Source organism: Chenopodium album, chromosome 13, assembly GCF_948465745.1.
Source record: "Chenopodium album chromosome 13, dcCheAlbu1.1, whole genome shotgun sequence".
In the NCBI taxonomy this organism is placed as follows: domain Eukaryota; kingdom Viridiplantae; phylum Streptophyta; class Magnoliopsida; order Caryophyllales; family Amaranthaceae; genus Chenopodium; species Chenopodium album.
This window is the reverse complement of record NC_137846.1, coordinates 21,435,602-21,453,211: the sequence shown is the minus strand read 5'-3', so window position 1 is coordinate 21,453,211 and position 17,610 is coordinate 21,435,602. Positions and strand designations below refer to the sequence as shown.

Here is a 17,610-nt window from a genome sequence, read left to right as displayed (position 1 = left end):
GCCGTACTCGTTCAGGAGCTCCTGGACGAATGGGTGAAGAGGGAAGCAGAGTCCTACCTCCAAGGCAGCGCGGTAAACGCTGAAAGATTGCCGACGCGGCCGCTCATTCTTCCAGGCGGCCAGAGAATGAAAGTGCTTCGGCGTCTTGAGTTCATACTTCTCCCCTAGCATGAGGAAACTTTTGAACTCCTCCAGCTCGTCATTAAGGAAGCCCAAGGTCGTGTCTCCAACCGGACAAGTGTACGGATCTTTAAAATTGTCCGCATTAGCTTCCTCGCCCCCCTCCTCGGCCTCTTAATTCTCCGCCTCCCCTTCATTAGGGTGAGGGGCGGCCCCAAATTCTGAGGACATCACCGTGTCCTGCTCAGCTCAGTTATTTTTTGTATTAGTAAAATTTGTGTGTTTTTGATAAAGTTACATAGAGCAATTCACTATCTTTTTGCTTAAACTATATATTATCCTAACATTATATATATATATATATATATATATATATATATATATATTTCAAGTAAAACATGTTTTGAAAAACGTAAAAAGTCAAATGAGGTAAGTAATTAGTGACAGAGTGATAATACTCCCTTTGTATTTTATTCTTTAATCAACTTTTCTTTTGTAGCTGTATTTTATTACTTGCTTCATTTTCTTTTTTGAAATCTTTTAATATTATTTTAGTATTTTTTTCCCCACTAGTGGTCTATTCATACTTTGTATCATATTTTAATATTTTTTATATTCTCTCTTTTCACAACTTATACGGACTTTGCTTTTTCACATTTTTATACTTTTTAACCAACTCCACTTTCAATACAAAATGATACGAGTACAACTATGTATCCAAAGAAATGGAGAAACTAATTTTTTTTTTTTTTTTTGAAGGAGAAATGGAGTAATTAATAATACAAAGGGAGTATTAAATAAAAAAAAAAAAATAGCTTTTGGAAAATGATAAACGTGAAAAAAGGAAAATGCGTGAGAAAGAAAATACAATAAACAAAAAATAAAGAAAGTGAAAGGAGTAGACTTGGGTCAGAGACTATGCAGAATTCACGAGCTGATGAACGCCCACCGTCGACTGATCCGTGGACTACCCAGAAGGGGCTAGAACCTTCGGCCTTCCGGCAAGTAACGATCAACCTGGATCTCTGGCGAGCGAAGAGCAGGTTCTCTGTCATTCATTTTTCCCAAATCCCCCAATTAACGATTACCCTTGTTGTGGTCGTCTTCTCACTGCTAATTTTACCCTTGATAAGGTTCATTTCTTTGATCTTTTCTCTATTTTTGTTCTCCCTTTATTGTTATATTTGAGGTTTTATTTGTTGAATTTGATTGTTTAGTTTTGAATCTTTGTTGTTTATGACTACACTTTAGGTTGAATCAATAATGCTCTGGTAATTTTTACAATTTTTGTAATTGTGTTTTGCGGAGTTGAATTTTAATTATTCTATTTTCTATGATTTTTGTAGGTATTTTTGGTGTTGAATTGCCATCATTTGTAAGATTAGGTTAATTTCCTGAAAAACGTGTCTTGAATTTGGCTGTGTTTCCTTTAATCGTAATCACTTGACATTGCAGCTTATCATAAATAACAGCAATTGTTACTGTATTACTTTTCTATCACCTTCACATAAAATTACACTTCATCAATTATTTCTTGAATTTTTTATAGAAGCACAAATAAAATACTTAAAGAAAGATTTTTGTTTGATCTGCCCTGCAAGATACATCTTTAAAAGAGTTGAGTTTAAAGACGTGGTAATTTTGTTAATCAAGAGATGCAAGATGAAGGGGAAGGAGATAATAACTAGTGAAGAGAAAGAAAGCCATGAGTATGGAATTAAAACCAGGGTAATAAGCTCATATACAAATATTTAGTCTATTTATTTAAGTATACCTGCATTTAGGTATTTTTTTCTTCATTTAGGGCCTATTCTGATAACTGAACTTAATTTAACTTATTGGAGCCGAGCCGAGCCGAGCCGAATATTTTATGAGAAAAGGAAATTAAAAACTGAAATGAAGTGAACTGAATTGAACTTATTAGAGCTGAACTGAACTAAATTGTACTGAACTGAAAATAAGCTGAAGAGAACATGCCCTTAGTACTTCTGAATTAATATTTTCTTAAAAAATGAGGATATTTATATTGGCTTTTCATAGTTGACTGATGCATATTTATATTTTTCATTGTGTTATGCCAGAGAATTGTAATGTAAGCAATTCATTCTTGAGCGAGTAAATTCTTGTACTCCATAGAGTGTAGTAGTATGAAGCAAATGCCTTGATAGTAACATAAATATCTAGTTTGATTGTATGTTACGGATTAGTTCTTTGTTAAAAATTGAAGTTTATATTTCATAATTACAATGGTAAGTTTAAATAGGTGGTATAATTTTAGCAATCTTGATGTTCTATTTATGCCTATCACTCTTTTCTCTGTTTTGAGTGATGTGTCACCTTTCCTTTGGGCACCAAATTCCTATACATTCTCTTTTTTGTTGATTTATTGTTTCTTAGTGTTGAATGTTGAGTTACAGAGTTAAGGTTAGAATGGCTTTAACTTAATGAAAGATTTAACATAAATCAATACAAAGTGACTTTATAAGTAATTTAGTCTATATTTTCATATAAAAAGTGTTATTGATTTTTAGGTTCTTATCCTAAACCAATTCATGCAAGAAAAGCCTAAAATGGACATCAGGTTAGTTGTTGCTTTAATTTTTCCTCTCATTTTGCTATGCAATTTAAGCTTTAGATTTTATTATTGTGTACAAAAGTAGTTAAGATTTGTTGTTCATTTAAATTAGTTTGATCTTAATCAATCTTGGTTAATTTGAGTTGCACACAGGACTATGATTTTCCAAGTTATTGTGCAATGCTTCCGAAGTTAAAGAATCAACAGTTACAAATAATGGTCATGTAGCAGATGAGAATTGTGCCCATATGGTTCTTTATATATCAATTTACAATGGCATTACTAAAGTCTCCAATGGTGCTGATATAAAAGAACAACCAAAAGCTCTCATTTTATTTTTTTTTAATGTTAAGACTTGTATTCATGTATTTATATTTTAATTTAATAACATTTGAATAATCAAATAATAATTTTATATGAAATTTAGTACATTATAAATCTTTGTCTATATTTTGTTAATTTTTTTTTTCTTTTTTTGTATTTTGTCTTTACAAAAATAAAAATAATTGTCATTATAACTTATGGAAGCAACAATTGAGATTATTTAAGTTCCCCTAAAACCTTGTAGAATAAAGTTTCAAGGTGCGTCTAAATGGTTCAAGGTGCTTCTAAATGTTATTAGTAACAATATAAGAATGGCCTCTAAATGAAATTAAAGGCAAGATTATAGTTGCCTCTAAATATATTTTGAGGCAAGGCTGATGTGGTTGCTTCTAAATGTATATGCTTTTAGAAGCAACATACTACATTGCCTCATAAAAGGGCTTTAGAGGCAACTATTAATTAGCAACAGACTTATTAGAGGGACTCAATTTATTGCTTCAAAATTTCATTAGAGGTTACTTATCAAATTTTAGAGGCAAATATGTCTTGCCTCTACAAGTGAATTTTTTGTACTAGTCTTGGATCCCCGGCCGCCTTCGAAGATAGAGACTCCTTCTGGTACCAAGGGCCCTTTGCCCTTATCCTTCCTCTTGGCGTCCGCCTGATTTCTAGGAGGAGGAGCGCTTCGAGAAGGCAGGTCAGCCGGTTCAGCAATTACTATGCCTGTCCTAGGCCTAACCGACCTAGTAGTTTGTGATGGGGGTAGTTCAGAAATTCGGGCAAATGCCCCAACGTCCTCCTGAGAAGAGAATTGAGGTTCTTTCAAGGATTGCAACTCGGCCGGATCTATGACCGAGTTGGCGAATTGAGGAAAGCGAAGGCCGAGGATCTATGCCCGGACGCTTCCCTAGAAGAAGAGACGCCTTGCCTCCTCTGGCGCTCTTTAAATGAGGCAGTTACTTCGACCACCGAGCATTCGCTGCCACTGACCGTGGCGATATTTGTGTTTGTGTTTGTGGTAGTGTTTGCGGTCTCCCTGTCCATGTTACTCGGATCATAGGGAACCCTTGGGTTTACCAGACTACCATCTGGATTTCTGGCAGCGTACTTATCGTACGTCTGCATGGTCCGTGCCAATTGTGACTGCATGGACAGAGGAGAATAGGTGGAGTTGAGTTGGTACGCACTAGAAATGGACCCACTCCACGAGGGAGAAGACTCATCCCCGTCCACTCTAGACCCCTTATGAGGAGAAACGGACGAAGCCGAGTGTTAAGCCAGATTTAAAAATGAAATCGAAAAACAAAGCAAAGTAAAAGAGGAAGTAAAAAAGGCAGGCGGTTATCTTCGTCCGAGCAGAAAACATGGAGAATGTTGGAAATGTTGGGGTTTGGTGAGTCCGACTCACCGCGGAAACAAACCCAAAACCAAGACCGCACTCGCAATAAATAAAACCATAAACATAATTAACTTAATGACAAGATTAAGATAATAATTATACCTTTGATGCGTACTTCGCCCGACCTCGAGGGGCTCTTACTTCGAAAGCTAGCCTCGAAAGTACGACGACCTCCAATGGAAGTCCAACCACAACTCGAACACCGACTAGGTCCAATGCCTTGGAGTTAGCAAGGCCTGACCGAAACCCGAGTAATTGAGTTGAAAGGATTTCACAATGGTGATGCCTTTTTCAACTCTTACTCAAGTGATTTTTCCAATACCCCAACTTGGGTATTTATAGGGAAAATCATGAGTGTGAAAAGCTCTCCCATAAATGTGGGAGAATTTGATTTTCCCATTTTATTTTAAAGCTAAAATAAAATTAAGAATCAAACTAGTAATAAATCAAAAAGTGGCAAGCTCATATGAGAGGTTAGCTCATATGCCTTGCGCTGTTGTCCATGTTTCGGCCAGTAAGCCATGCATTGCTTGCGGGCTGCTAGGCCGAGGCCCAGCTTGCTAGGCAGCACGCAATGGCCCAGCCATGCTGCTGCTAGCTGCTACGGGCTGGCGCGCCTAGCGTGCTAGCTGCTACGGCTTGCTGCTGCGGCATGGCTGCTAGCCAATGCACGCACAAGGCAGCGCCCAATAATGCAATGCTAGCATTGGTGCGCTAGCACGCACCGGCCAGCCTAGGCTCGTCTTGGTGCGCATGCTAGCCACCATGCTAGGCCATATGCCCCTAGCACTCGGTTTGCTTGGGGCATTCCGATGCTAGGGGTATTTTGGTCTTTGTTGATTTATTATTATTTTCACGTCTCGTCTTTTACTATTTTCGACTCGACTTCCGACGCTCGGTTTCGACGCTCCAAGCTCGAATTTCCGACGTCTAAATATTAATTACTCGGTCAACTTATTAATTAATTCCTAATTAATTCGTCACTTCGGCTCGTTAGTTGCTTGGGTGTGACCCGAAGGGTTCAGTCAAGATTAAGCTGTAATATTAATTATTCATTAATATTACTGATCGGAAGCGGCCTCAACCCAGGCATTCCGATCACTTGACCTCACTGAAAAATTAGCTTTCTAATAATTCCGAACCCCCTATCGGAATAATACACTTGTTCGAAGGACACTATTCCTTTTAATCTCCCACTTGTCCTTCCGGATAAGTGTGCTTTTAGTGTATAGCCCTTTTCCTATGTCACTTAATGCCTCTTCATGAACTATAAGATAAGATTAATTTGTCATCCTTATTACGTCTAGAAGTGTTTCTTGATTCCGAGTCCGACTGTCAATAAACAAATGATTTCTAAAATCCATCCGAGCACGGCCATGCATTTTTACAGTCTCGCTCTACGAGAGGCCTTGTAAACAACAAATTCATCTTCCCTATATTTAATAGGAGGACATTTCCAGTCTTGTAATGTAGCTTCTCTTACTGAGAGGACCTAGCCGCCCGAGTGATGCCGTTATAATCCCTTGTTACGGAAGACGTTTGACAATCATCAAAGCGGACTAGTACTCAAACAAGAAAGCTCACAATACTCATGGTCGAGGAAAAAAGGTTCCGATAGCAATAATGAGAAGTATACTTATGATTATATTTTTAATCTCTTAAAGTATTCTCATAGGTCGATCCAGTATGATTCTAACCAATACCTGTGCAATTGATTTATGACGATCATGTCCTTGTAGCACAAGAAACGGTGCTATAAATCAAACTACACACTAATCTCAAATGGTCATTAATCGTCCATCGTTTAAATGACCTCGATTAGGGATAATTTTCGATTATAATATTCAATGTTCACTTAATAGGTGTTTCCTTACCAAGACTGGTCTTGATACCCTATTTTGAATATTCCATGAATCGAATGGACTCATTATTTAATTCTAAACCACAATTAAATAGCCAATGGAGTGATTTAAATCGCATGAAAATTTTAATTACTCCAAAACTGAATGGTTCATCATAGTGCTTTACATTAAAATTGTCCAAAATTAATTAAAACACTAAAATAAAGAAATCAAAGCCAATCTTCGATGTGCCTGATTCCCATTGCCTCAACGTGCTTGTTGTGCTTCACTTGAGGCAAAGGTTTAGTAAGTGGATCAGCTACATTGTCATCCGTTCCAACTTTACAAATTCTGATTTCACCTTCTGATTTCCATTCCCGAATCATGTGAAACCGTCGCTTGACATGTTTGACCTTCTTATGTTCTCTTGGCTCTCTGGCCTGAGCAATAGCTCCATTGTTAGCACAATAGTGGTCTATTAGTCCCTCAATGGAGGGTACAACATCAAGTTCACCAATGAACTTGCGAATCCAAACTGCATCCTTAGCTGCCTCAGATGCTGCCAAGTATTCGGCTTCAGTTGTAGAATCTGCAGTTGTACTTTGCTTAGTACTCTTCCAACTAAACGCTCCTCCATTGAGACAAAATATGTATCCAAATTGTGACTTGAAGTCGTCTCTGTCTGTCTGGAAGCTTGTGTCAGTATAACCCTCAACAACTAATTCATCTCTGCCACCATAGACCAGGAATTTATCCTTGTTCCTTTCAGGTACTTTAGGATATTCTTGGCCGCAGTCCAATGCGCCTCTCCTGGGTCTGATTGGTATCGGCTCGTAGCGCTCAAGGCATACGATACATCTGGCCTAGTACATATCATGGCATACATGATCGATCCAATAAGCTAAGCATATGGAATCTGATTCATCCTTTCTCGCTCATCGGGTGTCTTTGGACACTGATTCTTGCTTAGGGTTATGCCATGCGACATGGGTAGCTGGCCTCTCTTGGCTCCTTCCATGCCGAATCGAGTTAGTACCTTATCAATATAAGTACTTTGACTCAATCCTATCATCCTTTTCGATCTATCCTTATAGATCTTGATGCCTAGTATGTACTGAGCCTCTCCCAAGTCTTTCATTGAAAAACATTTTCCGAGCCAAGCCTTTACAAACTCTAATAACGGAATACTGTTTCCAATGAGTAATATGTCATCGACATATAAGACTAGGAAGGCGATGTCACTCCCACTGACCTTCTTGTAAACACAAGATTCATCTGGATTCTTGATAAAACCAAACTTATTGATGGCTTCATCGAATCGCAGATTCCAATTTCTGCTTGCTTGCTTTAATCCATAAATGGACTTCTTAAGCTTGCATACCTTTCCAGCGTTGTTTTGGTCGACAAAACCTTCAGGTTGTGTCATATACACAGTTTCTTCCAAAATACCATTTAGGAAGGCGGTTTTGATGTCCATTTGCCATATTTTATAGTTGTAATATGCAGCAATCGCTAGGAGGATCCGAACGGATTTAAGCATTGCAACTGGAGAAAAGGTTTCACCGTAATCAATACCATGAACTTGTCTATAACCTTTTGCTACCAATCTAGCTTTGTAAATGAATACATTCCCATCTTTGTCGGTTTTCAATTTGAAAATCCACTTACATCCGATAGGTGTGTAACCTTCAGGTAAGTCAACCAAGTCCCAAACTTGATTTTCAAACATGGAATCTATTTCAGATCTCATGGCCTCTTGCCATTCAGCAGAGTCGGTGCTTGCCATTTAGCAGAGTCGGTGCTTGCCATCGCTTGCTTGTAGGTTGTCGGTTCATCTCCAACCATGATCAGGATGTCCTGATTCTCGGTTAATACTAAACCAAGATATCTATCAGGTTGAGATCTCGGCCTTTGAGACCTACGTAGGGTAATAGACTGAGCATTTGCATTGTCGGTTCGACTTTGCATATTTTGATCACTTTGACTTTTGTCAGCAGATGCTGTTTGAGCACTTTGACTGTCATTTTGACTTTATTGCTCATCCTCACGAACTTCGTCGAGTTCGATTTTCCTCCCACTTGTCATTTTGGAAAGGTGTTCCTTCTCCAAAAAGACACCATCGCGAGCAACAAACACTTTGTTCTCCGATTTGTTGTAGAAGTAATACCCTTTGGTTTCTTTTGGGTAGCCCACAAAGTAAACCTTATCAGATTTAGGATGAAGTTTGTCAAAAATCAATTTCTTGACATATGCTTCGCATCCCCATATCTTTAGAAAAGACAACCTAGGAGGTTTCTTTGTCCATAACTCGTATGGAGTCTTTTCAACAGCTTTTGATGGAGCACGGTTCAATGTTAGTGCCGCAGTTAAAAGTGCGTGTCCCTAGAAAGAGATAGGAAGATTACTAAGACCCATGGTCGATCGTACCATGTCTAACAAGGTTCGATTTCTCCGTTTGGATACTCCGTTCCATTGTGGATTTCCCGGAGGTGTCAGTTCTGAAAGTATGCCATGATCTTTCAGATGGTCATCGAATTCTTGGCTCAAGTATTCACTACCTGATTCCGATTGAAGGGCTTTGATTTTCTTGCCAAGCTGATTTTCCACTTCACTCTGAAATTCTTTGAACTTGTCAAACGATTCAGATTTATGCGACATGAAGTACACATAGCCATATCTACTATAATCGTCTGTGAAGGTGATGAAATATCAATGTCCATTTCTTGTGGCGGAAATCATTGGTCTACATACATCGGTATGTATTAGGCCCAATAAGTCACCGGCCCTTTTCTCCCAACTTGGAGAATGGTTGCTTAATCATCTTGCCTAATAAACATCCTTCGTAATTCTCAAAAGATTCTAAATCGAAAGAGTCAAGAACGCATTCTTGTAGAAGCTTCTTGATGCGTTTGATGTTAATGTGGCCAAGACGACAATGCCACAAGTAAGTTAGATTTGACTCCATGGTCTTAGCTCTTTTGGTGGTATAATTCACATTATAAACTTGTTTGTCTAAAGAAAGCACATAAAGACCATTTTCAGAATGTGCAATACCATATAAAACATTATCGAGATAAAACGAATATTCATTGTCTTTTACTCGGAATTCAAAACCTTTGGCGTCCAATGCCGAAATTGAAATAATGTTTTTGTTAATGTTGGGAACATAGTAACAACTTTCAAGTTCCAAAACAAGCCTAGAGGGCAAAGACAAACTGAGAGTTCCTACGGATACGGCTGCAATTCTGGCTCCATTGCCGATCCGAAGTTCAACCTCTCCCTTCGCTAGCTTCCTAACGTTCCTTAGACCCTGAGAATTGGAACAAAGGTGTGAGCTACATCCGGTATCTAATACCCATGATGTTGAGCTAGTGAAGTTTAAGTCTATAACGAATATACCTGATTCAGAAGCAGCGGTTTCGTTCTTCTTATCTTCCTTGAATTTGAGGCAATCTCTCTTCCAATGTCCCTTTTTCTTACAATAGAAGCATTCGGAATCAGATTTAGAAGATGCTACCTTCTTTCCCTTGTTGTCCTTGGTAGCTTTCGGCTTAGGCGGAAAGTTCTTCTTACCTTTCCCCTTAAAGCCTTTCTTCTTTTTGCCCGTGCGTTTGAACGACTTGCCCTTTTTTACCATGAGCATATCATGTTTTCCCTCATCCTTGAGCATTTGCTCGGCTTGCTTCAACATACCATGAAGCTCAATGAGGGTTTCCATGCTGTGCATATTATAGTTCATCTTGAACTGATCATAGCCTTTGTGCGGCGAGTGGAGAATGATGTCAATTTCCATCTCGGTTGAATACCCTCCATCAAGCCTTCCCATGTTCTCAAATAATCCTATCATCTTAAGTACATGTGGGCTGACTGACTCTCCTCTCTTGAGCTTAATCTCAAGGATCTGTCTGTGGGTTTCAAACCTCTCAGTTCGGGCCTGCTCTTGGAACATATTCTGCAGCTCAGAAATGATCTCAAAAGCCGTCTCCTTCTCAAAGAAAGTCTTTTGAAGCTTAGGAGACATGGTGGCCAACATGATGCATTTGATATCCCGATTGGCACTTTGCCATTGGTTTAGGGCAGCCTGAGTCACCTCCTCATTAGGAGCATCGGGCATTTCCACATCAAGGACATATTCATGAGAACAATTCGCAAATTTCTTTTCCAATCAAGAAAATTTGGCCCACTCAACTTCTCCTTATCGAGAATTGAGCGTAATGAAAACTGGTTGTTTGAGTTACTTGAAGACATGATTCTACAATTGAAAGAATTTTAGTGAAAAACCATTCATAATACTTAAATAACATTGAATTTAATTCATGCATATTTCAAACTTATTTAACGTCTTATTTACACATAAAATTGTCCCTATTTTTGTGAAAATAAGTCGATTCCAAGATCCAAGGAAACAAAGAGTGACTAAGCATGCTTTGGCTTGTCTTAGCACTCAATTTCCCAAGGTAAGCAACGCTTTGCTAATGGATCCAAGCCACTCTTGGTTGAATAAATTGTCGCATCTAATGCTCTCTCAACAATTTATTCACTTTGCCACGACATGTTAGGACTCCATCATTCATATAGTTGAGTACAACCAAAACCAACTTGCATACCCGGTATGCCTTATGAGTCTAGGGAGTAGTAGTGATGCTTCGCTTTGGCGTAGCCTATCACTACTCTCAATTGGTCGATAAGTGTTGTTTTGGAATGGCAATTTTACTCAATATTTTAGGGACCTAGGGTTTCTATGTTGGTTGATTTAAGTGAACTTAATTAATCATCACAACATTCGAAATCCTAAACATGCATCTAACATATAATTCATATAAATGATCATAAATATGTAAAGCATAAGAATTTGATGCATATTTGGCAACTAGCATGACCCCTTGAATTCTTCAAGTCTTCAAAAGGTCTTCTTTTGCAACTTCATGGCTTTGTCTTCCAAGAACCTCCATCTTCAAGACTTGACCAAAATTATGCAACTACTAGTATCTACGATTAGGACTAATCTAAATATTAACATACAAAAATACTCAACGGTACGCAGACCGTATTTAGATTTACAAATATACATCACGGATCGCAGTCCGTATTTTCTATCTTAATCGGGCCCCACTAGTTGTCATTTTTAATTAAACCTGTGAGAGAACATATATTCCATTCATCCATTCACTATTTGTGAATGGCCCATGCATTTTACAACGATAAAACAAGTAACAATGCATAAACACGCGATAACTAGTAACTAATCTAGGTGGTTAATCCAATTAACACTCCTAATTAAAACTAGTCAAAGTTGTTTTAACCAATTATGTAAATAAGCGCAATTAATATTTGAAGCTCCCACTAAATTCCGCATCCAACTTAATTAATCCAATTAATTAAGCCTAAAATTTGCCAAAATTAAATTTTGCCAACGCCGCTCACAACCGAGGCCTAGCCTCCAAAATTTTAATTAAAATACACAAGATTAATTAAAATAAATAAACGGCTAAAATGCAAAATAACATCGCCTTAAAACCGGGGTATATGTGCTAATTAAGGGGAGGTGCGCATAGCCGTGACCCATGCTAAGCGTCACACCCATAGCTTAGAATACCGCATACGCGTCGACTCTTCTACGGCGCATGCAAGAACACAAGCCACGAGGCCGCACAAGCTTGCTAGCTATGCGCACCATGTCGCAAGCTCGCAGCACAGCCCACACGCACACCCCTGCCGCACTAAGCCACGCACTCGAAATGCTCGCACACCCTACCGCACCACAGCAGCCATGTGCTGCGCTACGGCAGCAGCACGCACGCACGTAGCACAGCCGCAGCATGCTGCTACTTGGCTGGGGCTGCTACGTTGCTGCTGTGGCTGGGCGCACATGCCATGCACAAGGTTGCACGCAACCATCGAGCAGTCCCTTTGGCAGCCACATGCGGGCTGCTATGTAGCCCGGCTAGCCAAGGGAGGCTTTTGCCTCGATTTGCGTGCCATAGCCTCGGGATTTCAATCCCAAATTTCGCGTGACAATTTATTAATTCTAAATTAATTTTAGAACTAATTTTAATGAGCAAACAATTGAAAATTAAACAAGTCTAACTCAAATAAAATTCATCCAAGTGCATATAACCAATATTATTTCCAAGAACCATTCTTTAATAAAATTGGTTTAACTTGGTGCAACAAAATAAGGCAATTTCTCACTATTAATTTAATCAATTTAAATTAATCTTGAGATTTTGACAAAATAAAAGGGAGTTTGGAAAAAAATGAACATAAGTTCAATAAAGATTCCAACTTTAATATTTGTGAATCCTTGAAAAATTATATCTTCCAATATGAAGATAAACAAATTTCTATCACAAGATTCAAACTTTATGATTCCAATCAACTTAAAATGATTAAATCAACAAAGTTCAACAAAAATTCATAAAATTTAGTAACTTTAAAGTTTCAATCACTTAACATAATTAAAGATTGAATCTTTAGTACTTAGAAGCCTCAAAGAACAACAATTTCACACTTAATGCAATTAATTTGTAATTATGTGAAAAATAAAACCATGCTTTCAAACACAAATTACTACCAAGTAATCATGCCTAAAGAGGTTTAAAATTGCATATAAAATATGTATTGAACCAATTACATAACCACCATAAATATGCAATTAATTTTCAAGGTTAGAAAGACTTAAAATTTTTCGTCAAAACGAAAAATCCCTCGAAAAGTGCATTTCTGGTCGTTTTTTAGCTGAACACAGAGTCCTATAAGGGTAAAACCATATCCAGAATGCCTTTTCCACCCAAAATTCACTATTTTTAGGTCAAAATATGGGTTCGGGAGCTGAAGTCAGCTCTAATATGAGGTTAAAATGGATAAAATGAGCTACTAATCTAATTAACATCTTAAAACTAAAAAATTAAGCTATAAAACACCTTGAAAAATAATATGATTTTAAAATAAACGAGCGAGGCTCTGATACCGCTGTTGGGGTTTGGTGAGTCCGACTCACCGCGGAAACAAACCCAAAACCAAGACCGCACTCGCAATAAATAAAACCATAAACATAATTAACTTAATGACAAGATTAAGATAATAATTATAACTTTGACGCGTGCTTCACCCGACCTCGAGGGGCTTTTACTTCGAAAGCTAGCCTCAAAAATACGACGACCTCCAACGAAAGTCCAACCACAACTCGAACACCGACTAGGTCCAATGCCTTGGAGTTAGCAAGGCCCGACCGAAAACCGAGTAATTGAGTTCAAAGGTTTTCACAATGGTGATGCCTTTTTCAACTCTTGAGTTCAAAGGTTTTTACTACTAGTGATGCCTTTTTCAACTCTTACTCAAGTGATTTTTCCAATACCCCAACTTGGGTATTTATAGGGAAAATCATAAGTGTGAAAATCTCTCCCATCAATGTGGGAGAATTTGATTTGGTTATTACCCATGATTGGGTGATCTTGAGTTATGCTTGGTTGATGATAAATGAATTGCTTATTGCAAATGGATTTTGAATTGAATTGTTTATTGATATGTCTAGTTTATGTAGTATTTTACCCCCGTCCCTTGGTCATTATTAGTAGTGTTTTTGGCTCTTTAGAGCCACTTTTATTACTAATATGTGTTTTCTAGTGTTTTCGTAGTTTTGGTTGAGTTTTGTAGGAAATTACACCTTTAGAGTACTTTCCCGGGATTTTATGGAGCAACTACGAGCATTGGAGGAGCACGTCCATCTTTCGTAGCCCAAGATCGGTTAGAGTAATCAAATCGGTGAATAAGGGCTCGACTTGTGTGAAGACGAGGCATTTGGACCGAATGATTAAAGCCCCAAAGAGGATATTTGGTTTGGGCCAAGTTACGAGCCTAAACGAGGAGTCCAAGCGGCCCAAGGGTGTCCGCTCGATGGTCCGCCCGGTGGTCCGCCAGATGGTTCGCCCGATGGTCCGCCCGATGGCGCGCCCGATCGGGCAAAGAAGACTTATATCGCAGCAGCCTTTCGCCCGATCAAAAAGGCACGCCCGGTCGGGCGCCCGGTCTTAATTTAGGCCTGATCTTTTATGCATGAGTTTGACAAAATTGATTCGAGATTCGAGATATGAGAATTGATGTTTAGATCTAGTTTCAATAGGCAGGTTAATCTATAAATGGTTAAGTCGAGATTCGAGAGATGAGATTTAATACCGGTAGATTAATTCTGTGATTGTAATACGTAGCGAAAGCCCTTTAGTATCTGGTTAATTGATGCATTGATGATTGGTTATTATGTTTTACCCTGGAATATTATTTATTGGTGAACCTATGCCCTAGGTCTTTAATTCATTGATTCCTCTTATTTTATTCTCCCTACTTATATTCTTCGTAGTATAATCTTTAAATCACAACAAATTGTTACTAATAATTTAGATTGCTATTAATTAATTAGGAATAGAAATACTAGTTTCGCTGTGGATTCGACCCTACTTCCCTATCTACTTTAGTTAGAGGACTTAGGTAATTACTTTTTATTAGGCGATACGACTTTAGCCTGTCAAAATTTGGCGCCGTTGCCGGGGAAACGGTTATATTTTTTATTTCTAATTGTTTTTGTAGTCTAGATTATTTTCCTTCGTCCCGGAGAACATAAGTTCTTTGGGACAGTTCTCATATTTGTTGTTTAGTTCTTTGTTTATGCCCAGGTGTTCCAGATCAGGCTACATTCCATTCGATCTTGAGATCGAGCGCTCTTTCCATAGGCAAAAGAATTTATACAGTCAAATACTGGCGAGTTCTGGTGGTGAAATTCCTAGAGACCCTTCATCTGATTCTATTGATCCAGACACTTCTTCAGAATCAGAATTAGAGATGGGAGAAATTCCACCTAAAAAGCTCAGCGACTATTCTCAGCCATCTTTGGCGCATTTTCCCCACCTTTCTCCTACGCCAGATCTCGAGGGAGTTCAATTTGAGATCAAGTCCCAGTTCATCACGATGATAAAAAGGAAGCAATTTAGTGGAGCTAAGGGTGAAGACCCAAATCTACACATTGCTGACTACTGTCAATATTGTAACACTATAAGGCAAGTTGGGTCACGCAAGACCAAATAAGGGAGATTCTCTTTCCTTTCTCTTTATGTGGAAAAGCTAAACTGTGGTTTAATGGTTTAAATAGAACTGCACTTGGCATTACTAATTGGGAGACTCTTGTTTTGAATTTTTATAACAAGTATTACCCTGCAGAGAAAACAGCTCTATTGAGAAGCGCAATTCAAAATTTCGCCCAAGAGCTAGATGAGTCACTATATGAAGCTTGGGAGAGATTCAAAGACCTTCAGAGAGAGTGCCCTCATCATAACTTAGCACAGTGGCAGTTGATACAAGCTTTCTACAATGGGATCAGAAATTCTTCTAGAGCAATTTTGGATTATGCAGCTAATGGGAGGTTTATGAACCTCAATGTTGATGATGCAGGTCAGGTTAATTATCAATGCTATATTAATTTCCTATTGATTGATTTAATGCTCTGTGACTAGATTAGGCCTGATATTTTATGCATGAGTTTGACAAAATTGATTCCAGATTCGAGATATGAGAATTGATGTTTAGGTCTAGTTTCAATAGGCAGGTTAATCTATAAATGGTTAAGTCGAGATTCGAGAGATGAGATTTAATACCGGTAGATTAATTCTGTGATTGTAATACGTAGCGAAAGCCCTTTATTATCTGGTTAATTGATGCATTGATGATTGGTTATTATGTTTTACCCTGGAATATTATTTATTGGTGAACCTATGCCCTAGGTCTTTAATTCATTGATTCCTCTTATTTTATTCTCCCTACTTATATTCTTCGTAGTATAATCTTTAAATCACAACAAATTGTTACTAATAATTTAGATTGCTATTAATTAATTAGGAATAGAAAGACTAGTTTCGCTGTGGATTCGACCCTACTTCCCTATCTACTTTAGTTAGAGGACTTAGGTAATTACTTTTTATTAGGCGATACGACTTTAGCCTGTCAAAATTTGGCGCCGTTGCCGGGGAAACGGTTATATTTTTTATTTCTAATTGTTTTTGTAGTCTAGATTATTTTCCTTCGTCCCGGAGAACATAAGTTCTTTGGGAAAGTTCTCATATTTGTTGTTTAGTTCTTTGTTTATGCCCAGGTGTTCCAGATCAGGCTACATTCCATTCGATCTTGAGATCGAGCGCTCTTTCCATAGGCAAAAGAATTTATACAGTCAAATACTGGCGAGTTCTGGTGGTGAAATTCCTAGAGACCCTTCATCTGATTCTATTGATCCAGACACTTCTTCAGAATCAGAATTAGAGATGGGAGAAATTCCACCTAAAAAGCTCAGCGACTATTCTCAGCCATCTTTGGCGCATTTTCCCCACCTTTCTCCTACGCCAGATCTCGAGGGAGTTCAATTTGAGATCAAGCCCCAGTTCATCACGATGATAAAAAGGAAGCAATTTAGTGGAGCTAAGGGTGAAGACCCAAATCTACACATTGCTGACTACTGTCAATATTGTAACACTATAAGGCAAGTTGGGTCACGCAAGACCAAATAAGGGAGATTCTCTTTCCTTTCTCTTTATGTGGAAAAGCTAAACTGTGGTTTAATGGTTTAAATAGAACTGCACTTGGCATTACTAATTGGGAGACTCTTGTTTTGAATTTTTATAACAAGTATTACCCTGCAGAGAAAACAGCTCTATTGAGAAGCGCAATTCAAAATTTCGCCCAAGAGCTAGATGAGTCACTATATGAAGCTTGGGAGAGATTCAAAGACCTTCAGAGAGAGTGCCCTCATCATAACTTAGCACAGTGGCAGTTGATACAAGCTTTCTACAATGGGATCAGAAATTCTTCTAGAGCAATTTTGGATTCTGCAGCTAATGGGAGGTTTATGAACCTCAATGTTGATGATGCAGGTCAGGTTATTGAAGATATGGCGATCCATAATTCCCAATATGGGAATCCTAGAGGTTTTGCAAACAAGGGAAAACACCACGTCGATTCTGTATCCTTTTTGCAATCTCAATTAACCTCTATTTGTCAGAAACTGGATAACCTTACTACTGCTAATTCTAAAATAGCTAATGTTTCTGCAATTGATAATAATGCTAATGATGCTTTCTGTGAAAATTGTGGAATTGTAGGTCATTGGGAACATGAGTGTAGGAGTTCCTTGGAGCAGGTTAACGCTTTTCAGTCCATCAAGCAAAATAACCCATACTCCAACACCTATAATCCCGGGTATCGGAACCATCCTTATCTTTCCTACAAGAGTACTAATGTGCAAAATCTCACACCTCCCCCTCCACAACAACCACAACAACTAGCACCACCACCGCAACAGAAATATTACCATC

General features: G+C 38.3%; 1 long non-coding RNA gene, 2 other non-coding genes and 1 pseudogene across 3 annotated transcripts; 1 reads left to right on the top strand and 3 right to left on the bottom strand.

The window, feature by feature from the left end:
* Nucleotides 1-17,610, bottom strand: part of LOC145575372 (uncharacterized) — a 290,973-nt pseudogene that overhangs the window by 103,526 nt on the left and 169,837 nt on the right.
* Nucleotides 963-3,210, top strand: LOC145576492 (uncharacterized). Its single transcript, XR_014098405.1, has 3 exons — nt 963-1,253; nt 2,652-2,701; nt 2,849-3,210. It is a non-coding gene; the product is annotated as an uncharacterized LOC145576492 (long non-coding RNA).
* On the bottom strand, nt 15,481-15,587 carry LOC145577193 (small nucleolar RNA R71). Its single transcript, XR_014098667.1, has one exon. It is a non-coding gene; the product is annotated as a small nucleolar RNA R71 (small nucleolar RNA).
* LOC145577192 (small nucleolar RNA R71) lies at nt 16,950-17,056 on the bottom strand. The gene has a single exon (XR_014098666.1). It is a non-coding gene; the product is annotated as a small nucleolar RNA R71 (small nucleolar RNA).